This window comes from Camelus dromedarius, chromosome 5, assembly GCF_036321535.1.
Source record: "Camelus dromedarius isolate mCamDro1 chromosome 5, mCamDro1.pat, whole genome shotgun sequence".
Classification (NCBI taxonomy): Eukaryota; Metazoa; Chordata; class Mammalia; order Artiodactyla; family Camelidae; genus Camelus; species Camelus dromedarius.
The window spans coordinates 39,487,612-39,512,949 of NC_087440.1; the positions used below are offsets into that span (position 1 = coordinate 39,487,612).

At 42.1% G+C, this 25,338-nt stretch overlaps 1 protein-coding gene and 1 long non-coding RNA gene across 10 annotated transcripts in view; one reads left to right on the forward strand and one right to left on the reverse strand.

Moving 5' to 3' along the window:
* The window catches only part of NPAS3 (neuronal PAS domain protein 3), a 799,526-nt gene that overhangs the window by 697,244 nt on the left and 76,944 nt on the right, over window positions 1-25,338 (forward strand). The window lies entirely within an intron of this gene.
* The window catches only part of LOC116153509 (uncharacterized), a 219,019-nt gene that overhangs the window by 64,068 nt on the left and 129,613 nt on the right, over window positions 1-25,338 (reverse strand). The window contains exons 1-2 of one of the 3 annotated variants that reach the window (XR_010380930.1): window positions 23,157-23,884; window positions 16,887-17,235 (exon numbers count right to left, since the gene is read on the reverse strand). The exons of 1 other annotated variant lie outside the window; for it this stretch is intronic. This is a non-coding gene — a long non-coding RNA (uncharacterized LOC116153509). Of the gene's footprint in view, window positions 1-16,886; window positions 19,088-23,156; window positions 23,885-25,338 lie in introns of those variants that run through there. One more of the 3 variants, XR_010380928.1, reaches the window with a different exon arrangement.

Here is a 25,338-nt window from a genome sequence, read left to right on the forward strand (position 1 = left end):
AAAGGCATTGATTGCCACACAAGCCCTTTTTATACTTTCAAAATGACCTAAATTCTAGCTGATGACTAAAACAAAGGTTCAAGCCTGCAGTTTTAATTGTGGAGTTATCAGGCATAAGTCAGGTAGCACTTAATATAGGGTTACCCCTATGTTGTTAAAAAACAACTTCCATAATATTACTGCTGGGGAGTTACCTGTATTCTTCTCAAAGAAGAAACATAGGTTTTTTTTTTTTAATCTCCTCTTTATTTAGGAAATATGAGCTCTGTCTCCTGACAACAGGTTTTAAAACCTCTGCCTCGATTTCATGATTAAAGGAGAACCCTAAAATTAGTTGTTAATAAACAGCAGTGATAGCTTCTCATCCTCCTCCAATTAGTACTCTTTCCTTGTAACTTCCCAAGTGCTTCATCCCTGTTCCTAGTGATTATTAATCTGTTGCTGTTAATTTATCCAGCATTTGTTCAACACCTACTACGTGCTAGGTAAATGAAGTCCTTTAATGAGGCAGTTGTCATATCACAGAAAGACCCTTATACTAGGAGCCAGCAACCCACAATCCACTCCTGGTTCTGTTTCTACCCACTTGCTTGCCTTAAGCATGGATTTTTTTTTTTTTTAACACTTTGAGCCTCCTTCCTCATCCACAAAACAAAATTAGGATTTACTCAGGGTTGATGAGGGTGTCAGGGACATAATAAATATGACAGTGCTTTAAAAGACCTCAAGTGTTTTAAACAGCTCAGTAGAGTAACACATTGGGTAAACAGTGCGGCACAAGTCTCCAGGGGATATCTTGTGATTTTTATGCTTTTGTAGGTGAACAGTAGTCCCGTGGATTTTTCCACTCTAATGCCATATCCACAGCAGCTGCTGTTGGCTTCAACATCCAAGTTAGATTATCCAACACAGTTCTGATGAAATTCATCCCTCCACCTAACTTAATCTGTATGTAATTCACTTTGCTGCTAGGGAAGGAAAGTACATATGCTGTAAACCCAAACTCCTGGTCACTAGCCAGAAAAGTCAGTGTGTTTTGTTTATTGCTTTTGTTTCATATATAATGTGTATGACTTCTTGATGCTTTCCTTTGTTCAGGGGAGAGAAGTTGAGGGGTTACCCTTGTATCTAGAATCTGCTGAACATGAGCTCGGAAAGCACTGCTTACTCCCGAGTTACCCAAATCAGCTTGGAATACCAGGTTCCTCTCCAGGGGCTATTTTCTCTGCAGATTTATGAGCTTACAGTCCATGTTTCTTTTTCAATGATACATTCAGTGATAGGCTTTTTCTGGGTTTTACAAGAGCCCTGTGTTTCTTCCACTTCATGTTTGTGAAGCCAGCTACTGCTATTCTGGGTCGAAGCTCTCCAACTTTAAAATGCAGAAGAATCTTGTTCAAAATGAAGATTTGCATCACCAGTGCTGTCTTTTCTGATGCCTGGTCACATCACTGAAACTTTCCTGAGCCACCCTGTCACCTAGATAAGCCTGCTTCCCATGTCTATCAGACAGCAGTCCTACTCACCTGCTCTGAAAACCTAATTCTCCCCCCGGTAGCTGCGACTCACACTAGGAAGGTACAGTCTGCTGTACCAAAATGACAGTGGAGAAGTATGCCTTAAAGTTGAAACTTAACCACTCATTCACTGAAGCTTCGTGAACAAACTGCATCAACGGTATGTCCATGTGTATCAAAAACAGAAGAATTATCTTCTTTTTAAGCCCCCTGATAATATACTGATTTCTTTAATATGTGGATCTATTAACTGTATTGACATTTGGGTGAGATGACTGTTAAACTTGAAGAACCGTGTGGTTCTTCCTTCTTGCAGGGGCAGAGGGTGATTGGGCACACTGGTTTTTCTCCTCCATGTGGGGACCATTACAGTAAATGGCTGTGAGAACTTTCCATTCTGAAAGAACTTTCTATGCCTAATACTTAAGAGGAATGAAAGGAGACTCATTCTGCAATTTGCACATCCCACTATCTGCAAAGCCTGTGCCAGAGCCACCCTCAGGGACCTGCAGTCCTGGTGGGGCACCGAGACGGTCAGGGGCAAGATGCACAAGCCATTGTCACTCAGCTACGGTCCCAGGACGGGAAGGGAGAACTACAAGGTGCCGATATACCTAACAGGGGTGACCTCCAGGATCTCCAGCAGATAAACACATATGAAAGGATTTTATTCCTTTTCGATTAGGAAATAGGAGCACAGAAGGCAATGATGTGTGGGTTTTGCCTTGAAACTGGGCAGTTTCTATGCTCTTTAGAAGGAGGAGGAGGTAGATTCTTGGTGATTTCCTTCGTCGAAACTTAACTTGCTTCAAGAGACAGAGCTCATTAAAGGCTGCTGCCTCTTCAGCCCTTAGAAGGTGTTCACAGGGCCCTACGGGAATAGCTTACGTGGTAAAAGAATTTTATTCCCCAGAGGAGATAAATCACATTCATAGAACTTTAAAAAAAAAAGTTTTCTCATCATTTTCAGTGTCCACATCCATCTTTCTTTCCAGGTTATCCTGAATTGGCACTACCCTACCCTAAATGTTAGCTTTAAAATCTTAATTTCCTTCCTCAGACAGATTTCACAAAGGAACCTTAAATACTCTAGTAGAATTACCTGTTTAAAATAATCCTTTCTAGAAAACACATGAATAAGAATATCCATTGTCACTTGTTTGCTGTTGCCAAAAAAAAAAAAAAAAAAAAAAATCTCTCTGATTAGTCTATAATGGAGACCTGGCCAAGTAAATGAAATGACACCCAGAGACTAAAATCTTATGCTGCCTTTAGGAAGAATGTGCGAGAGATACATATTCAAACACAGAAGAGGTTCCAAGCTATTAAGCAAAAAAAAGGGAAGGGGGCAGAACAGCATGCCAAGCCCCTCTCATTTGTCCACTGGGAGAATAACCACACACACACATACTGGCAGGTGCACACGACACCCCTGCAGGAATGAGTAAGAAACTGGGGACATAAGAAACTGCCTCTGGGAGAGATTCTAGGAAACTGGGGGTCAGGAGGAAGGTTTGTTTTCACTGTACCTTTCATACAGCTTCAACTTTCTTTTTTAACCACTTGGCTGCTTAAACTTGTATTTTAATGTTTTTAATTGCTAGAAAATAAAATATTTAAAAGCTAGGATGATCAATAACTTACTTTAAAATAAATATCATTACTTAAAATCAAGTAATCAAGTCAAAGGGAAATAACTTTAAAATTATACTTTCACATCACAGTGGATCCTTTTGTCATGGAAATAATCCTGATATTATAAATCTGCATTTACAATATATCTATTTTTCTGAAACCGAAGTGCACGCTCTAAGTTCTGGGAGCTCAGGGAAAATTATTTGCACTGAATCACCAAGCAGTTAGCTCCTCCGGTTCAGCAGACAGAAAGGGCACCGGGAAAGCAGCTGCGTTCATGGAAAAGGAGAAAGTGAATCAGGATGCAGCCCTGTGACCTCTGGCAACAAATAGGGCTCAGTGTGAAACGGGCACTAATAGAACCCCCGATGCTGAAACCCTTTGCCGCGCTGGAGTAATTAGAACTGTAATTCAGATTTGGGATTTTTCTCTGAGGTTTCACAGCTTATGAAGTCAGCAGAACAGGGTTATTAAATCATAGCCTAGCACCAAGTCAAAGAGATTTTTCTAAATGTAGAAGACAGGGAAAATGCAGGCACCAGCTGAGCAGTCCTGTGGGTGAGGCGATGAACCCATCCACGGCACAGCTAATGACCTGTTTTAGGGGCACAGCTCATGTATTCCAAATAACAGGGGGGAAAGAATTCCAAATAGCTTAACATCATTAAACCAAAATGCTATTGGATCCTTCCTCTATGGCATCATAAAATACCTTCTCCAAGTGGAGAAGGAATATGCTTGCTGTAAATCATGGAAAGTTTATGCCACCCCAGATGCAAACTTTGCACTAACTTGTTTACTCTGGGGAAGGTTCATGGGTTTGCTCTGTTTGGGGGTTTGGCTTGTTCTTTTTGTTTTGTTTTGTTTTTTTTAAGCAATAATAGTCTTTGTAGGATGGCTGCCGTGTCAGCATTTATCTTGAAACTCGTGGATATGAGTTCTGACTGGAGTCACCTTTCTGACAAGTGTTATTGCGACTGTGTTTTATATCCCTGTTCAGAATGGTTTCTAATGATAATGCCCTGTCTACCTTGCTGCTTCACACTAAATTATAGATGCCACGATGACAGAGCAAACTGCATTGGAGCGCAGAGCCCGACTCCCTTGGTGCGATGTCAGTGCCTCCACCCTTCTGTGCCAGGAATTAAAAATGGGAAGCCAAGATATGCAAAACATTTGTGCTTAAAAATAATGTTCTGTCAGTTATTAAACAAGTGATATTTCATTTAATCAGCTCAAGGGATTATTTTAAATGAAAAGGCAGAGAGGATGATTTTATTAACACATTCCTGCCCTAGAGTCCTACTGTAATAATTCTTTACCTGCCTAAATTAAAAAGTTATCACTCAGTCTGGCTACAGGAAGAAGTTCTGGGTGATTGGATTTTATGAGTTCTTTGATTTTCAGTGGCTCACGAATGGAGGTAAAGGCTGAAAAGCTTACCCTATAGCAGGGAGAATGTTTTAGCTACTTAATAAATCACCCCTTCTCCAGACAGTGATTGTTTCAGGACTTATAAAGCCAGTGTGTTTCTGAATACAGTATTTCATCAAAATGGGGTCCGTCTGACCAATCTACTTATATATTTGAACCTCGCTGCAATTCATTCCACCCCTATTGAACGTACTGTGGGAGAGTTAGCTACCATCCAAAATGCACTTCTAAATGGTATGTAATTGTCAATTACATATAAAGCATCCGGAGGAAGAGGAGACAAAGAGATGAATAAACTCGCACTTCTGGCCTTAATGAAGCTTCTAGGCTAGTAGGGAAGGTACCTAAACAAAGAATATGAGGGAGTCCATGAAACAAAAGGAGGAGAAGAAATGGGAGAAACGACTCAAAGATTCTAGTATGGACCCTGTCTCAGCGCAACAAGCATAATCTTTGCCACGCCTTTCGTGAATATGGTGTTTTCCAGTTTATCAAGTATTTTCAAATACAGGATCATGTTTGCTCATTTGAGTTCCAAAACAATCCTATGAGGTTAGGAGAATGTTATCTCCATTTTCAAGAGAGAACACCGCAAATAGAGAAATAAATAACCTCTGATCCCTGATCTCATGATTGAAAACCAGAACTTCAAAGTCTTTCCTTATTATTTACAGAAATGATTGGTAACCTGGGGGTCTGTTTGGTCATCCCACATCAAGAGGAACACTGTGTACAAAACTGCGTGTATGGATTTAAGGGCACTGTTCTTGGGAAAAGAGTGCTCAGATTCTCAAAGTGGACCATGATTCCAACAGAGAGAAAGATTTACTGTTTCAGTAGAGCCCTTCATCAGTTTTTATATCAGGCTTTTCCTGAATGTCACTGGATTGGTTGAATGTTCCTTAGAGAACAGGGGATAGATATGTCATGAGATGCAGTTTGCATGGGACATACAGCTCCACTGCCAGCTGCCTTTTGTCTGTGATTTGCACATAGAGGGTGCACAGCAGCTCTTTAAATGCCTGTTCATTCACTTACTCATTCATTCATGTAAGCTCCTGCTGAGTCAGTCACTACCCAGGAGGTACAGGATGTCATTAGGTCATTAATTTGTTTATTCAACCCAAATTCTGTGTGCAAAGAATCTCAACCAAATGCTCTGTAGGACATAAAGATGAATAAGAAATGGGACCTTCCCCTAAGGATCTTAAAACCTAGTAAGAGAAGGAAATGGGAAACAACTGTGTAGAATCAAGACCATTCAGGCATTGTAGTAGGAAGAACATACATTATCAAAGATTCAGCCCTCTAGAGGGGATGCAAAAGTAAAGACAGGAAAGTTTTCTAGACGAATACTTAAAGGGAGTATTTTCATTCTAAAGGATGTCCTCTATTCCATGGTAATTGTCAAACTCCTTCAAATTCTTGTCCAACATGCAAATGGTATTGGTCATCTAGTTACTGTTCCCACCCAGTATCGACAGTTATCCTTATCCCTCGGGCAGAATTATCTTGGCTATATAAAGAAGGAGGGAATTCAGCCAAAAATGCATTTGGTGGGAGAGTGGCTTTCTGTTGCATTTGGAACCTACTCCTATCATTTTCACTCATTTTCAGTCCTTTTGATAGATCTTTCCAGTTGGAAAGAACTCAAAACCAATTTCAGTGCAGATGCAAATAATCCTAACAAATTATTCTATAAATACACCACAAATCGCAAGACTTTGTGAGGTTAATTGCTCTTATCGCATAAGGAAACTGAAAAACAGAAGCTGTGTCCATGTGAAGAAAGTGGATTGACTCTGAATCCAGAGATCTGTTCAGTTCTTCTGGTTAACGTGACTGACAGTGCTGCGTCCAACCTATAAAAATCCTAACATTCACTGGATTGGCTCAGGATACACAGGGACTCATATCTTTTTAAAAGTAATCTGTCACCTACCAACTCCTGTTCTAGATGTGTGTGTAGAAGTGAAAGGAGGTCATGTGGTGGAGCAGGGAGATAGAGACCCCATCTAACTCTCACTAGCAGAGGAGACATGAGAGTAGACCCAGCTCTCTGCAGGGCCAACTAGTCGTGTTACAACTCTTGCAAATCAAGATTGAGGAAGCCAGGGATGGAAGTCCATGTAACTTGTCTCCTTTCATTAAAAATTGGCCATAGGTTGACAATTCTGTGTACATGGTTTCAACCCCAGCATCTCCACTTACACTACAAGATATAAGTCATATTATTTCGCCTCATAGCTATTGAACTTTCTGACCAAAGTAAGACATTCAGTTTAATACAGGAGAGAATATAAACATCCTGAGTCAGCTTATTTTCTTTGGAAAATTGCATGAGAGAGAGGGAGGGGGGTTCAGAACCGGGGTAGAAGAATTCCTGTACTATTTAATGGAGAGCTTAGCTTGCAAAAATTATGGGCAAAAGATGCATGGTTTTAATGACCAGTATTATGACATTAAAAATTTCTCCTAGCCTTAGTTCTTCTAGGATCAGGGGACTTAAACTTTCTAGGCTGAGGAGTTATAATGATTAAATATCCACCACTACCACGTGTGGGAGGCAGGGCACATGATAAAACTAACAACAGTAAGAACAGCAGCAAATGGCCAGTGAGAACTTCCTATGTTCCAGGCAATGTACATATATCATCTCATTTAATTCTCACCAAACCCTCTGAGGTTGGAACTATTAGGGACCCCATTTTACAAAGAGTGAAACAGCTCAGACAGGCTAAGTCACTTACCCCAAGGTTACACACCAACATGCAGTGGGGCCCCGACCCCACAGCCCACGTTCACCTCCACCACCCTGTATCAAGAGCAGGGCTCTAAAGTCAGACACATCTGACTTTGAATTTTGTCTCGGAGCTGGATAACTTTGGACAAGTTATTTTACTTTCTTAGCCTCAATATCTTTATCTGTAAATTGATATAATAATGCCGCTTCAAAGGATCATGTGAGGATGAAAGAAAACCTTGCAGAAAAGCACAAAGTAAACCCCAATATTATAGCCCATTACCTTGCACATAGATATTCAACAAAATCTAGGGAATTTTTAAAGGAAAAGAAAAAGAATGGAGGTTTTTGATAAATTGAAGTGACAGTTTAGATGGTTAAGTTTTGAAAGTGTATATACATATAAATTGTAATGTGTGTACACATATAATTTTGTCCCTGCAAGTTACTTCTCTTAACTTTGAGTTGTTCTCCTTCCAACTATCAATAGAGTTTTAGTTAGGAATTAATTAAAAACTTAACATGGGATTAACTCAGCCGATCACTCTCAGAACTTGGAAACTGGAGATGCAGCTCTGGTTGTGGTTAAGACATCATTTTACTTTTTCCACTGCAATGGATTGTGTAAAAAAAAAAAAATCTCAAATATAAAAATAAAAAGTAGTTCATGCATAAAGCATGATGCCCTGAAGCATATTAGATCTGTTTATCTCTTTGTTTAAAATGAATGCTACTTGGTATAGTTTACATAACATGGCAGGGATCAGCTTGATAAAGTGTTTATATCACCTGGGGAACACGCCGGCTCATTTCCTCAACACCTTTCCACATGACTAGCCTGCCAGCAAGTATCATAGCAAACAAAGTTTTAATAGGTCAGGAGCAGAGTAACTGCTCACATTAACAGGAGGGAGAGACTCTGGGCCTTGACGTGCACCAAGGCTAATAACTGACACTTGCAGCATGCATTTTTGAATGCTGCTTAATGGGGAGTTTAGATGGAAAGGCTTTTATAAAAGCCTGAGCTTACTTACAAGCTTTGGGTAGAAGGAAGAGGGGAAGTGGAGCTGCATCACTGCGTGTGCACTTGAAAATGTGGGTGCACTTTAAGGCAGGTGGATCGTAAACCATTTCTCCATTGCTTGTCGGCTTTAGCAGCTTGCAATTAACTCCATTATTAAGCTGGAGGATTTACTGCATTTCTTCCATCTCCTTTGAAGCTGTCCGAACGGAGAGAGGCTCTCATTTTCATTTGAGTGTTGTCTAAGTGAAGCTGCTACTTAGAGACTGTCTTTGTCATATCACGTCAGTTTTGCTGAAAGCTGCAGCAAGACAGATAAACATGTGGATCTACCTCCGAACCTTTTTTTTTTTCCTATCAGGAAGGGAAAAAAAAGGTTGAACATCTTTTATTTTCTTTCTCTCTCTCTTTGCAGCTTTGTCTTCCTTGGGCAGTGTGATTATTTACGAAGTTAATAGCACCTACAGTGTTTCTAGGCACTCACGATAACAAGACTCAGCAAAGTTTTCAGAGTATTTGGGTGAACAGCTATGCTGCCAACCCCGGCTTTGGCAGCCCGTAAAGGGCAGAGTATGCTCCGTACTGCATCTACCCTCTTCGCATTACCAGGAGGGAGGCAGTCTGCTACTGTACTGAAAAAGGAGCATGGCCAGACTTCCTTCTGTTGCAGGGTCTGCACCTTCTGTGGGCATGCTGTAACTGAAGGCCCTTCAATAACATGGGCTGCACAGAAGCCATGTAAAGAAAGAATTGGGAGTTGGCGTGGAATGTTCCTTAGATACTAGCTGCTTGTAGCAAACAGGAAGCTTTGTCAATATGTATCCAGGCTCCAGAGGGATGCAGATCAGTAACTGAATCACAGGTAAATAGATAGATTAGATATGGCAGTGGCGGGAAACACATGCTGGAAAACAAATCCACAAGAACAATTTTACAGAGCCTGCCTTCTGTTTTCATAAGGAAACGAAGCCAAATCATCTGACAAGGGCGGAAATCACATCATCTGTCAAGTTCCTCCACCTTTCATTTATCACACAGTTTAATACCGTAATGAAAAATAGCAAATGAAAAATGAAGTGAATGACCAATGAAAAATGCATTCTCTGAGGATACACTAATGTGTTATTAGCCTAAATCCTCCACCCCTGTACACACATAACTGCTGGGGGAGGCCCTGGAGTCACACAGGCTTTTTCATTCAAGTATGACAGATCCTGGGATGACATTAGCATTGTGGTTGGGACAGCCCTCAATACAGAAAAGCTCCCCTCCATCCTTGCATCCTCTCAGGCTCCTACATTTTTTGATCCCTTTTTTACATCAAAATCCGAGCTAGGACAGGGTTGCCGCATGTGAGCAAAGGCCCAGGAACTCCATACGCAGCAAAGAAATGTAGCGGTGGGAAGAGAAACGGGCAGTATCGCTGCAGGACTGTCGCCGCACGCCAAAGAGTGACCATCATCACCACGCCCGGCAGTGTGAAACCCATGTTCACAACTGAGGAAACTGAAAAGGGGAACAACTCATCTGTCCAGCTCCTCAAAATGGCAGAGGGGGAATCTGGACCCAGGCCTAGCTGATAACAAACCCTATGTCCTCCCCACTGGTCAGGCTGCTTCCTGTAACCCAGGAAGGTGGACGTGTCTCACCCAGTGGACTCTAGGCCACCGGAGTCGGAGAACAGAGACTGAAAAGAAACTTGGTGGATGGTTTTAGATAAAAACCAAAACAACAATGACTAATATTTACTGAGCATTTCCAGTGTGCCAAGCACTTTTCAAAGGACTACATTCACTTCTTCCCTTCTCACGGTAACCCTAGGAGCGGGTACTCTTCATATTATTTCCAGCTGATGGAACCGAGGCTCAGAGAAGTCAAGGAATTCACCCAAGTTTACACAGCTGGCAAGCGGTAAAGCTCAGAATCCACCCTAAGCAGGTGGCTCCAGACCCTTCTCCCCAAATGCTGCTGCTACTACTGCTGCTGCCTCATACGCCAAAAGACCAGGAGGGAAGTGAGAACTCGGGAGGGGCAGGAACGATCCATGGGTGGCCTGATGGTTTATTATAAAACAAGGTTATCATTAAGAAAATAGTTTTAGGAGCAGCAATGAAATAGCTCCATTTAAATAATACCACCCATTAAAATAAAATCTCATTCATCCTCAATCGTCCTGTCCAAACAGAATGAGCTTGGAGAAGAGATAACATTTATTTTACCCACTTGGTATATAGTCTAGCAGATTGTGGGTACTCAAATCAGTCTCCTGCTCCTAAGCCAAGATGATTAATAAGGCAGAATATATTTATTTCCAAGGAGCAGAGGAGTTGATTCTGATTTAGACAGTATGTGCTGTTGAGCTGCAAAACAAAATTGACCTCAGCATAATTAGGTTGGACATGGTGGAGTGAGGACTTGAACACAAATCGTTCTATTTTGACAAGCAGGATTCAAGAGCGGCTGGTTTCTTTTTTTCTTTTTTCCCCCTTTCTTCTTTTCAAAAGGAGGATGATGATTATTTAATATTTGTTGAGTGCCAACAGTGTACTCAGCACTGTGCAAGACCTCGGAACTGGATGTTGGAAACTGCCTGAAGGGAAATGTTAGCAAATTAAAATCCACAGAAGCAGCATGAAGGCGGCTGAGGAATACCTGATGAGAGGAAGACTCTGCGCCTGTCCCAGAACCACAACAAAAAGGGAAGCGATAAGGCGAGAAAGAAAAACCTGTATTGTTCAAATGGCAGGGATGCAGTTGGGTGGAAAAGTAGGCTTTAGAAGACACAGCTCCCACCCAAGTGAAGCTAACAGAAAGGAACAGAAACTTCAGCAGGCAAGGTGGAGGGCAGGAGAAGGTAGAATAAATTCAAAGAACAAAGACATCAAGGCAAATTACCAGCCTTGCTACGAGTTCTTCAAGGGAAGGGGCCCCGGAGGAAAGGCAGCCGCAGGTCAGGGTGTTGGCGGCCGCTCAGAGGTACACAGGGCACAGCTCAACTGTCGCTTTGCCTGCGTGCGTGGTGGGGAGTACGATGGCCCTGCGTGGTGAGGGAGAGTGCACTTTGGGTGGAGAAGGTGGAGCTGTGTCCCAGCGATAGGAACATCATAGAAAGCTAGGATCGAAATTACATTTTGTTACCTCCCCAGGGGCTGAGGTCCCTTCCTTGGCAAGTCCTAGAGCAGCCAGAAAAAAATAAAAGCCGCTGACCACAGACACCACCACATCACCGATCACAATCATCACGGTGGCCGCAGCACGTGCAGCTCTGAGCAGGCAGGTTTCCCAGCAGACACCTAGCTCGGGCTCACCTCTCAGTGAGCGTGGTGGCATTCTGGAGAGAAACACTGCAATGGTGGAATCAGAGCAAACTGGAGAACACTTAGAAGCTATCTAGTCCTTTGAAGGAGTCGCCAAAACCATGGATGAAAGAGAGAACTGGGGGTGTAATGCATTCCAACTTTCAAAGGACTTAAGAAAGAGAGAAAGAAAAAAAAAATCCTTGCAAGAGACTATTAAGCAAAATTGGTAACCATGGGGCAAGTGTTAAAATTCTGTTACATCTTAAAAACTAGTTAAGAGATGGAAAGCCATGAGTGAGAATAAAAGGCCATTTTTTTTTTCTGTAGAAAGAGGTTAATTGTGGGGAGCCCAGGGGAGAATGCTGATACCAGCTTTCTTCAGTCTTAATAACAACCTGGAAGAGGAAGATGAAAAGCAAGATGGGAAAACTTGTTGATGAAAAAGAATTATTTAAGGGCATTTGAGTCATGGAAGAATCTGAGAGTCTAGAAAACACAGACACATGGGGGGGGGGGGGGAAACAGGAAAATTAAAAATATCCCAGCGAGTGAAATTTCAGCTAGCGCAGGTAGAGGGCAATCCACCTCAGAAAGGAGAAGAAAAAGCTTAGATCTCCTGAACTCATCTCTCCAGGGCGTGGCATCCTAGGTGTGGCTGTCCTGAGTATGGGTCTTCCGTGGGATTAATTAAGACTGGCCTTGGTCACTGTGGAGACTAGTTTACCATCTGCCATTCTTAGACCTGAGCCACTCACTTTTTCATTTTCTTTAGTTGTAAAACAAAGACAGCAAAATTGGCTTCATCTGTAGGAATACTGAGGGATCAGATCAGTTTTGATTGAAAATGCCAAGTGAGACAGTGTTACCCCAGATATTTATTGATTGAATAAGTGGACAGTTCTCCAAAATACCCGAGTGGCTTTTGTGTTCCATTCTACTGTCTGCCTTTGGCACATGACTGGAGCCCTTTTCTGTTCACAAAAATGCTTTATTTCTACAAAGGCACCAAAGCAGATCCTTGGTGTGTAAGTCAGGCACTGTCCCCTGGAGACAGGTGGTTGTTCATGAATAGGAAGTTAATCAGCTTCTTACAAGATAAATTCTAGGTTTTTTTCATATTTAAAGGAAATTCTATCCCGCCTCAAAGCCCAATGAATAATATCTCAGGAAGCCAGGAGGTGAATTTGTACTCTCTGCTACTTCCTGCCCCAATCTCCCAATCCTGCCCACCCAGCGAACAGAGCACACCCTTGGAAAAAATAAATCAGGAGGGCAAGAGCGTAGGTTGACTTTGCAGCTGAACTGGATGGTGTCAGAGTAACAGCAGAAGTAAAGGTAAGAGGGGCTGATATGGTAACATTTGCAAAGTATTTTACTCTAAGAACTGCTTTGGTGCCTATTATTTTGTTTGATTCTCACAAGGACCCTGTTATGGAAGTCCCACATATCACCATTTTATAGATGAGAAAACCGAGGTGCAGAAATGTTCACGATAGCAAACAAACAAAAGAGCTGGAACTCCAACTTGGCTGTCCTAATGACACAAACCCATTCTCTTTCTACCTCACCAAATATAAGAAGGAAGAAAATAAGCCTGCTTTTAAATACTTAAATAATCCCACAGGCAAGGGGGTGGTTGGTGTTGATCATCCCTGGGATTTTTGCACACCCAGCCCCTCCTCTCCCACCTGGCCAACAGGTGCTCATGCGAGCACACATACTCTCACCCACACCCCGATCCAGAGAGCACTCAAGGTAAATGGAAGCGGCCACTTGGACATGCACACGTGTTAGCCTGAGCAAACCACTGGAGAAACATGTTTGCACATTCAACTTTACCTTTAGGAGGTCTGTGGAGACTGGGATTTCTACTTGCACTCATCTTATGTTAGTTATTTTCATATTACTTTAGCAAATTTAATCTCTGCTAACGGGATAGGAAGTTACAAACACAATGAGACTTGACTTAACAACTTTTAGACTTCGGTGACGAAGGCAAAATCTGTTAGAACACCAATTCCAATCTCTGATTAAGAGGTAGATCAGGATACAGGAACATCAGCAGCTCTCCTATTTCAGATCTAGAGTGGAGCCAAGGTGGACGGTAGGCAGTTTGGGATGGAAGAATTCTGGGAATAGGGAGAGACAACTTGAGGAACCACTGTTGGACCTGAGATCTCATTTAAGTTATTCTGAGTTAATAGAGGGTAATTTGTGAATTACATAGCTTCTCAATCACTGGACTTCCTAGAGCCTCAGGAGAGCACGGGTGTTGAAATCACCTATTGGTCAATCATCGAATCTTGTTTTGAGCCAAGGCAGCCTGTTTCTCCAACAAGTCCTTCACCTGGGTGCTGGGCAACTGGAAAACAGATGGCTTAACCTCTCTGGGGACACCTTGCTCCTGACCACTCTCTGTCATAAATAGGAGAAGCAGTCAAACAAGGAATCCTTGAAGAAAGAAAGGGAAGCCCCAAGTGTGGGGACAGGCCTCAGGGCATTGTACTGTTGGCTTAGTATCCCCCAGAAATCCTGAGGGGCTAACTCTGGTACTAACGGAGGTGCTGGGGATTGAACCCAGGACCTTGTGCATGCTAAGCATGCGCTCTACCACTGAGCTATTCCCTACCCGTCTAGTACTGATTTTTATTTATTCTAGGTTTCCATAACACAAATGATGAAAGCCCAGTAGAAATGCTTTTGGATCCTGGCAAATAAGCTATTAAAAAAAAGACCTGAACTTACTTTATAAACAAAATCTCCTTTATTATATATACACATTATAAATATGTAACTTAGGTCATCAGTGGCCAGTCCGTCCAAGATCCAGAAATGTACTCCAAGTGCCAGGATTCTCAGGGCATAACCCAACCTTATCCCACAGAATTTTCCGGACATCTGCTTCAAAGTTCTGCTGGGAGCAAGCACATATTTCAAACTCACTCACCTTCATGACTGAAACTCCTCTCTGTTATTATTATTTTTCCTTTTCATCAGTCAAGGATTTATTGCTATAACATATACATGCACACACTGGATAATAAAACTTCCCTGATTACCTTATAACTGCACATTAAAAATTTACTAAGATAAAATTAATTTAATTTTAATAATATTGTTTTAATATACAGACTGTCAGGTGACAGGGAGAAAACTATTTGGAATTCAGCGTGCAACGTGCCTCTTCCGCAGCACCCTCGGAACAATAGCTGAACTGGGAGACGAGCGTTGTCTGTCAAAATCTCTGATACGTGCGTCCCGGGGGAAATGACTGGAGTTGGGCCCTTTTCAAATGTGACCGGACAATGCTTTTGAGACTATAATGTAGAGAACTTCCCTGCATGACAGGGGGGCTGGGTCAAATCAACGTACACAGAATGTTGTTTCCTGTACACTCTTCTGTGGGATTCAGCCAGTGAACATAACTTCAAAGACTCTTTTGATGGAGAAAAAATGTTTTCATTCGCCCGTTTTATGATAGTGCTGCAGGATACTTAGAGTTGATTTACTATAATGACAGGACCTGGCTAGTGTCCCAAAGGAAAAGAAATCCTCCTTTCCTCCTGCCACCTACCTGCCACATTGATTATTCCCAGCAAGAGGTGCGGACAGGCAAGTCACGGGTTAAAGGGAAAGATGGCTCGAATGCAGCCAAGAGAGACTGTCAGACTCCCACCACAGTCACTTGCATACGGCTGGTGACCCAGGGCAGGAACATTCCCATGGTCAGGTGCCTGCTCACACCAAACCCCAAGAAAAAGAGGAGACCTCCCAGTTCTGCATGACTGCCGAGGACCTGAGGGGCCTGGGAGCAGTAACAGGCTGGCTTCCACCCCGTTGGGCAAAGGCTCAGCCAAAGGAAGTGCCAGGACACTGTGCTGACCCACTTCGAGCCCTTCCTCTCTGTTTGTTCCCAGGCAGAAGAGATACAAAAGCATCACTATGGCACGGTGAAAAGTTGGAGAAGCATTCTGGAAACTGACATGCAAATAAGCACTCCAAGTACTCCACTTTGTTCTAAAAATTCCCATCACTGGGACCTGCAAAAACACCAATCAGAAGAGGGGCAGTGATGGGAAGGGCCTTGGTGGTTTTGCAGCCAGAGTCTTCCCCTTTGAGGGACTATTTCTGTACCGTGTCCCAGTCTGAGTTAGCACAGGTAAAACTCAACATGTACCACAAATGACCGAGAAGCCAACAGGATGAGATATAACAGATCTGAATTCTACAACAGTACACATGCATTCAAGTGGCATCTTCCATGAATGATCCAAGCTGCCCCAAAAAACCATAAGATGCAAACATGCTTCACAGCCTGGGTTCCTGAGAGAAGCCAAGTATTTTCAAACAGGACAAAGCCCACTGTCTCCACAAAGCCAGCTCCCGCACGCTGAGCAGACACACAACTTTGTGTGACAGGACGCTCAAGTTCAAGACAAGGGTCTTAAGACAAAATCCCTGCCTTAATCACTGTTTTCTAAATCACCACTGCCTCTGATAACCTAGATGTCACGCTACCACCAATAGATCCCAGGGTTTATTCCATACAGTGCTCAATAGAGTCAGATATCACTGAGGAAGGTGGAACTGCTGACTGGTTAATGGCTGCGCAGCCTGCAGGATGTCTCTGGTTTAATGTGATGAACACCAGACCCTGAGAAAGCTGGTCCATTCTTACAGGGGTGCAGGTGCAGGCCACGTGCAGAAGGAGGCATGAGGTGGGGAGGGGTTGCATGAATGCTCTGAAAGCTGGGCTCTTTATTAGGAAATGAATGGATTCTTTCTAATTTTTTTTCAAAACTCTGCTTCTATTTATACCATGTGTCCCACTCATCTCACCAATAGGAGGCCAACTCTCTATGTCATGTGAGGTCCCTTAACATCATTGCCATCTTCCTCTCCCAGTTATCCCAGAGCCAAATCTTCTTGAAAATTATCAACCCTCCTTCTCCTTCATTGGAGGCAGGAAAATCGAGTTACATGCTCAAAGCTCTAAGTTCTATTAACTGGATTTATCATCTACTATCTGCCAAGGAAGATGATTTCAATTTAGTATCAGTTTCATTAACTTAAAAGGAAGTTGTCATCTCATGTAATATGAAGCACAAAAGAAGGACACCCCTAAGATTTGTTACTTCAGTGGCCCAACAAGATCATCAAAAGCTAGGTTCTTTCCACTTTTCTGCTCTTGCCTCCTCAGCCTATGAGTCTGGTCCTCAGCCTTGCTTCTCACTTACATTTGTAGCAGCAGCCACATCCTCACAGCAATGTCCAGGTGCAGAGAAGGAGTCTTTGCGATTGTTCAGTCTCTTTTCAAGTTGATACCAAACTGCCCCCAAGAGCCAGACTGGGCAGACATCCCCTAACTTCTCATGGTGGAAGTGCATCTCTACCAATACGGTCATCCTCGGAGGCATTCTTGACACTTCTTTCTCTACCATCGCATATTCAGTCTGTCAGCACAGCTGGTCAGTTGTCCCTTCAGTAGGTCCTGAATCAGACCGATCTGACCATCTTCTCCACCACCACCTCCTCCTGGACTGTGACCACAGCCTCCTCAGTGGTGCTCTCGCCTTCATCCTTTCCCTGCAATCTCAGCACAAGAGCGTGATCATGCCTCAACTCTACTAAAAACTCCCATGTGGCTTTTGCCATCATACTCAGAGTGAAATCCCAAGTTCAAGGCTGTACCCCTAACATGCCCACACCACCCATCTCCATCTCTCTGCCTTTATCCCTCACTCTCCTTCCCAAACTCCGCTGTCACTACACAGCCTCCTTGCTATTCCATAAACACACGGTGCACGGTCCCACCCTGGACTTTTGTACAGGCTGTTTATTCTTCCTAGAACGCTCTTCTGCCACATAGCCAAATGGTCACTGCCGTCCTTCATTCAGGTGTGTAATCAGATACCACCTTCCCAGTGAGACCTTTCCTGGCCACACTATTTAAAATTACAACCTTCTTTCTCTACATTCCCTGTGTTCATCCCCTGTCTTATCTCTCTCCATATTTCCTACAATCTGGAATACTATCTAGTTTATTATTCATCTTGTCTTTTTTTTTAACCACCTAATGGAATGTAAGCTTTACTGGGGAGGGTTTTTTTTCTTTTTTTTCCCCACTACAATAACTTCAGAACCTAGAATAGTGACTGGAACCAGTAGAAACTCATTAAATATTTGTTGAATGAATAAATTCTGAAACCAGTTGCAGGCAACGAGTCACACTGACTTTAACCAATCATAATTCATGCCTGGGGCTGAGCTTACTTTCCCTGAATAAAGCAGATGGGCAGAGGGAGATGGGTACATGGGGGAGAAAATGCCTGGGTCAGGGAGATAGGATATTTTTAAGGGAAAAAAAAACAGGAAGAATTTGGGTAAGGAGTCAACAGTACCAACGACATATGCTTTGATTTATTTCCCTTTTTAAAAAACAAGCGAGAGAATTATCAAATTTAATCCTGAGTCAGGAAAAATACCTTGTCATTGATTGTTTTTCCCCCACATTTTAACATCTCTGACTTTGGGGTGCCTCTTATAATCAGTGCTAGCTCATGATTCTATAACTGGCATCGTGTTTTAGTGCCTCACAAAAGGATGGAGCATCTTAAAATGGATGTCGACTTAGAGTCAGTGAAATCCCATGCTATCCCTTGAAACATCATATGCTTCCAAAGTATGAAGCAATACTAAGGAAGGAAGAATGTTACCATCACTGCCCATAGATATATAAGCTGGCTGCTATTAAACAAGCCAGTTTTGAAATCTCTCATGATCTCCAGCAAAACTGGACCTTCTCTTTGTCTCTTGCCTTCCTATTGGGAAGCTTTGATTTAAGATAATGTCTGAGCAGAGAAGCTTCGTTCAGCAGTGTCATTTGACCCAGATTGTATGTTTTTATAGCCTGAGCCAATTAGTTAAAGTGACTTTGACTATAATAGGGACCTGTGACATTCCTCAATATTATTGCATTAGTCACCCTGGAACAGTTTCTGGCTTGTGTTTGTCATCTGGCTCTGATTGTGGTATTTCTTCATCCTGATATTTATATGATGGGTTGCTGTCCTATAAAATAATGACCCTTGAGTCCTTGAAATTAAACCCTCTCTGATTTTCCTTATTTCAGTAAGTCCTTGGCACTCAGTAGAACAGTCTGAATCACCTTTGTTGTTCTGATTACTAATTAGGGATTTTTAATCAAGTGAAGGTTGGGCTGGGAGTCAGGAAACTTGGGTTGTGCTCCAGACTCTATTCCTGGGGAATGGGGTAAACTCGAGCAAACAGCTTACCCTCCTCTGCTCTCATGTTTATTGCTACTCATGGGGAGACTGTTCTAGGTCATCTAGTTCTCTCCGTCTGTGCTGGAAGGGGCTTGTGGTACCAGGACCAATATATGTTTAACTTGGGCTACAATTCCAGCCTCCATCCTAAAGGCTGCACTGGAGGAGGGCAGGACCTCATTAAATGTACTAATTTATCTATGAAATAAAGTTAGATAAGCACTGACCATGAACTCCTTGAGGGCAAGACAATGTCTCATTGATCTTTGCAGCCCGTCTTTGAAAACGAGGACAGTTACCTATATAATTCATTTCTATATCCCACTGCCCCCACAGAGGGAAGCATCAAATGTGTATGTGTTGAATAAATAAGTAACTGAAATGTGACACTCCAGCTCTCCTTCCCCTCAGACTTGATGGAAACCATGGTTATCCATTCCTTCCATGCTTTGCTTCTCTGTTCTTCCTATCAGGTTTTTCTCCTTCAGGACTTCTACTTTGACATTTATTTCTTCTTTTTTTTGGGGGGGGGAATCATTGGTATCATGTCATTTTTCATAAGTCTAAGTCCTATTTTGTGTGATAAAATATATATGACATAAAACTTACCACTGGGGCTATTTCTAAGTGTACAGTGCAGTAGCATTAAGTAGGTTCACATCGTGCCACCATCATCACCAGAACTGTTTCATCAGTTGAAATGGAAACTCTGTACCCATTAAACAACAGCTCCCCATCTGCCGCCCCCCGCCGTGGGCCTCTGGTAACCACTGTTGCACTTCGTCTCTATGAATTTCCCTATTTTAGGGGCCTCATCCAAGTGGAATTCTACTCTCTTCTGCATTTGGCAGTTTTCGCTTGCTCCTTCCCTTACTCTTCCTTTTTGTTTTCACTGTTCCTTACAGCTGCCCTCTCCCTGCACTGTCTCACTTTCTCCAACTTTCTCCGCAGCCTTTATTGCCACCTACTGCAGGACACTGCCTTAACATTTTCTTTCTTATATTCATACATAATTTTTAGATTTTTAATTCGTTCTTTCAAAATGGTGTTCTGCTGTATGTAAATGTGTTACAAAATGTTCAAGGGAAGAAATAACTCTTTAAAACTTTCGAAAGCCAGTTTCCGGAAAGGGATAGCTCATAAAATGACAGCCCTAGAAGGCCCTGGCTACAGACGAGGGGGGAGTTGTAGTTAGGAGGGATTTGCCAGAGAAACCTTCTCCTGTTTGAAAACCATTGTAGGATTTGCATAAACTTAGGGAATGTCAAATAACCTGAGCATTCTTTGGCATTTTTCTTCTGATCTTAGCACCACCCCCAAAATCACAAAGAGAGAAAAGCCAGTTTTCTTAGTGACAGGAGACAGAAAGGAGTCATAGGGTTCAGCTGCAAAGGCACGCTGATTCCTTCTCTCTGATGAGGTACAAGTTAGGCACTCTTAATTACTGATATTCAACACCAACTTTCCCCTGAAATCTGTACTTCCAGAGTAGGCTGAAGCAGACTATTTGGGGAACATTTTGGACAGTACAAGCACCAACCCTTTAAACACACAAACCTATTGCAGAGAGAAAGCTATTGTTACAGAATAATAAATGTACATTTCATAGAATCTGGAAAATTAAGTAAAAATTAAAATTACTCCAAATTCCTAGTATCCGTTTGCCCCCCTTCTCATGCACAAGGTCTCTCTGAAACATATGGCAGCCAAGAGGAAAGACAGTTAAAGATTTCTAGGTAAATTACAACTAATACATCTAGATTTAGTTAAAGCCATGATATATAAGCAATCATGGGGGTTTCAGAGTGCATGGTCATAGACAATGGATACTCCCTAAAATGGGAAAAATGAAAGTGCTTATCTCCAGGAGTGCTGTGACAACTAAATTACATGTGTATGTAAATCACCTGGCGTTAATCCTAATTCCCTGTATCTCCAACCTGGTACACACAAAATAAAATGGCTATTAAGAAAATCTAGCCACCACCCAGCATATGGATTTAAAACCATAATATTGCAAATTTGGGGATACCTGCATTTGTAATGGTTACGTTTATTTTTCAACCACTCCAAATATGCATTAATTCATGCTTCCTTCAGTTTTTTAGGCCTGGGGAAAGCACAGGTCATTGACACATGCAACTGAAAACCAGCAGCTGGTTTGCAAGCTCAAACCCATGATATAGTTATGAGACTGGCATTCCAATTCCTCCCAGTCTTTTTCCCCCTTTTTCCTCCATATTCCTAGGTTCCTGTTTTGCACATTTTACTGTTGCTTCATCTCTGTAATGCGTCCGTGTTTTCCTCATCCTCTTAGTCCTTTGTAACTTTTCAGCCCCCTCTCTCTAGTTTCTCTCTTACTACCCTACATCCTTCTTCCTCCTCATTTTCATTCCCTGTTTAATTCTCTATGCCCCTCTTTCACATTTGCATTTTCTCCCGTTCACATTTATTCTGCAGCACTTTCTAGTAAAGCCAGTGACTGTAAAATTTTCTTACCGTCTCACAGTCAGGTTCATGATACCTATCCATTTCTGAAATTTATCAGCCTAGAAATCTTTTACCCAAAGTCATGTTAATGATAATAGCACAACCAGGAATGTTGGTGAATATATGAATTTTGAGAACAAAATAGTAACATGTCTATAGGTAGGTTTTTTTTTCCGATTTTAATCAGACTCACATTTGATATGATTATTTCAGCACCAGGTACCTCATCAGTACTCAACAAATGTCTGCTGCTCAAATTTAACTTACATTAATCAAGCTCTTCCTTTATATGGATTTATTTGATTCTCCTAGTGACCTCCTGATGTTGGGTAAGACATGTAATATCATGAGCCTTATAGGGATAAGGGAGTAGATGGAGGAGAGAGCGCATGATTAACTTTAGACTGTAGAGCTATTTAGTTGCTAAGCCAAACCTAGAACTCCAGCATCCTAATTCCAAGGCATATGTCCCACCGCCACGCCATGCTGCCACTCTTCGTGTTTGTGGCTGTCATCCTGCCCAAGGGTGCCACTGTTGTTAGTCCAGAACAGGACCCTCTGCTCTGGGACCCAGGGGACTGCTGAGCGCTACCGTCCTCACCTGCTCCTTGATCAACCAGTAATCCTAAAAATAGGTGCTAGAACCAACCTGCAGAGATATTAGCAATACCAACTACAACCATAAAAGCTAACATCCACTGAGTGCTCATCAAGTGCCAAGCAATATGGCTTACATGGGTTAGTTGATGTATTCCACTGCACGTGGCAATTTAAAGTGAACACAAGAGGGTTCTCTAAGCACTCTGCATATTACTGTACATCTCATCGAACATTACCAAAACTGTTTTACAGAGAAAACGTATCTACCCATATGAAGGGAAAAGAAAAAGAATCAAAGTACTAAGGAGATAAAAACGAAATCAAAGTAGAATCCATCAAAGGTCTCCAAGTCCTTTACTTTTCTGCACTGAGTCACCAGTCTATGCCATTTGCCTTGCTGATGGGCCTGTCCCAACCCAGCACTGAGCTAGTGACGTGGGGATGTAAATCTTTACACTTAAGATTGTCTCGGCTGCTTGTTCTCAGTGCTATAGGTCTTCTTGCCGTAGAGAGGCGCTACTTCTCAAGGTGGAGTTGGCCCTCAGTACCTGCGGGTCCTGCAGCCACGGTTTCACCCACCTGCGGGGGGAGCCCTCAGACACAGAGGGCAGACTGTACTGTGACATTTTATATAAGGGATTGAGAATCCGTGGGTTTTGGTGTTCCCAGTGGGTGGGGTGTCCTGGAACCAATCCCTCACGGATGCCAAGGGACGACTATAAAACCTCCCTATTAGACCGTCCTATATGTCTGTGTTAATTGTTGGGCCATTGTCTGCCGATCATAGCAGAATTAGGGAAAGTTAAAATGAGAGGAAAATAAAAGAAATCCCATGTCTGGAAAGAAGGAACACTAGTGCAGAAATCATATCAATTAAGGGATGGGGCGGAGGGGATCTCACTGCCAATATAAATCCCAAAGAAAATAAAACATTACAATAAAAATGATTATTATATTACTGATACGAAAAGAGAAAAGCTTGGTTCTGAGTTCACTGAAAAGTTTCCCTTCAGTTTTGAGTGATTCTTCTCTCGAGCCTCCCAGGAGTGCAAGCCTATAATTTTAATTATATCTTGGCATTCTCATAAAGCAAACAGGTAGTATTTATTACCTGGTAGGAAGAATACTTACGAATATGCTTCACAAACCCCAATCGCAGTGCTCTGCAATGGGCCTTTTCAAGGACAGAAGGGGCGAGCCGGGATGCACGTAGGAGAAAACTTGCTCATTAAGGGAAGGTTTGTTATCCAGGAACGTATAATTAAGGTGACGGTCCCAGCTTCTGTGACAGCCAACACTCGGATAGTTGTTTGATTGCTGTGCGGGTCAGGGATCAGCTCTTGCTACAAGATGTAGCCACATTAGTGTGTTAGTGAACAGGTTAGAAAGTAAATTACAGCTGCTGTTCTCAAGCACATTACTGTCGGTCTTCATTGTTTTGTTTTTACTGTACATCAGCAGGACTGTGGCTTCTGAAGACTTTGTGTGACAGGTTAGGCATTTTATCCTTTGAGTAAACAGTAATCATGGTGTGAAGAAAGTGGGGCATTGGAGAATTTGTCCTATTCTTTGAGAATTCCACTCTTCCTTTTTAGTTTGCTCCAAGGGCTCATTGGGGATACATATATTAAGCCCTTTAAATAGTTCATAATAAATCTTTGTCTCAGGCTGATTCTGACAGTTTTTTAAAGAGTCTTTTAAGAGAGACTCCTCAATCATTTGTTAATCCGTGGGGTGATCTTCAGACTTCGGAAAAAAATAACAGCCAGGGCTCTTGGGTAGTGAAAATACAATGTAGGAAAAATATATAAATATGGAAAATCCCAAGAATATCATCTTACAGAGATTACTTACACGTTCTGCATGTATCTAAATGCCTTCTTTCTTCCCCAACGAGCCAAAAAGAGAAAGGAAAATTGTTGTTGAAATAGCAAGGATTTTTATTGATAATTTTATGTTTTTGGACTTAAAAACACGCATCTCCTAAAATGTTAGACTTCAAATTGTGTACGAGAATATTCTTTGTAAAATAAACTAATTCTCTTAGTAGAAAGATAATTTGGTCTTTGCCCTTGTTTCCCGTTTAGGGCTACGTCTGTCTTCCCCTAAGTGACTTACGTACACACTGCTGTTTCACCTGGTCGGGAAGAGGCATTCAACTTTGAGAGAAAGGATTGTAGATGTTGGTTATTAGTGTCAACAAAAAGACTTTGAAGGGTAAGAAATAGCCTTCGGAATAAAGATCTTTCTAGGCTGGCCTGACGTTTTTCAGTTTCCACTTTAGATATAAGCTAGTTTATCAAGTATATCAGATGTTTATAATTGAAGAATATAACATGTTTTAAAACCCCCAAGAATAATATACAGAACTTACCAGAAGAAAGTAAAGGCAATAGGATCTCCCACGTAGATAATTAATACTAGTAATCATCACTACATCTGTGAATTATTTGTGCAAGGAGTAGAAACTATGCTAAATCCTCTCTACAGAATAAAGGAGTGCTCAATCTCAAGTGTTTTATGTATAAATCATCTACTCTTTCAGGGAAACTTATTTGAATGTATCTGGTTTTGCTTGTAACTAAAGGGATTAAGGAGAAAACTAAAGGACGCAGGTTGTATCTCTGAGTAAGAGGGAGGCTAAGTGGCAGGAGAGGCTTATCCCCAGGCATGCGATCTGAGCCCTCGTGTCATTTCTAAAATGCAGCTTTGCAAGCTGTTAAAAAATGCTAAGAACTTTATTAATGGCATGCCAATGGAGTTTGTTAGGAATAAATGCAATAATAAAATGGAGAAATGGGCAAAAGACAGCCTACTGTTAGAGATGGATTCACTCTCACATCAGGTCAAATAATTGGAGCCCTAGAGCAAGGGCGGCCGTAAATACCTGGCGTCCCTGCAGTGGAGAGAATTAACCACAAAACAGTTACGACGAGTGCAGTGGGAGCGTGCAGCTACGGGGACACAAGGGACACGTGGTGCCCGATTTTAAAATAATCATTTGGCATTACAGAGAAGACACTTAGACCCAGACGCCACCTGATATGATGCTGAAGTGTTGATGTTAAAAATACCAAGTACATCCCTAGAGCTGAATGTGACACGGGGAAAGGGGACAGTAATTAATATCTACAAATCTGCTTTGCACCCAGTTTGAGGAAAGGCTGCTTCTACCCCATTTTTACCATCACCATTAGCAAAGGCCTTCATATTTTTAAATTGAAGGAAAGAGTGTAATTCTGCAGCAAAGCTAATTACAAACTATGTAAATAGAATCAGTAAAAAATGACTGCCTTTTTATCCCTACCACGTG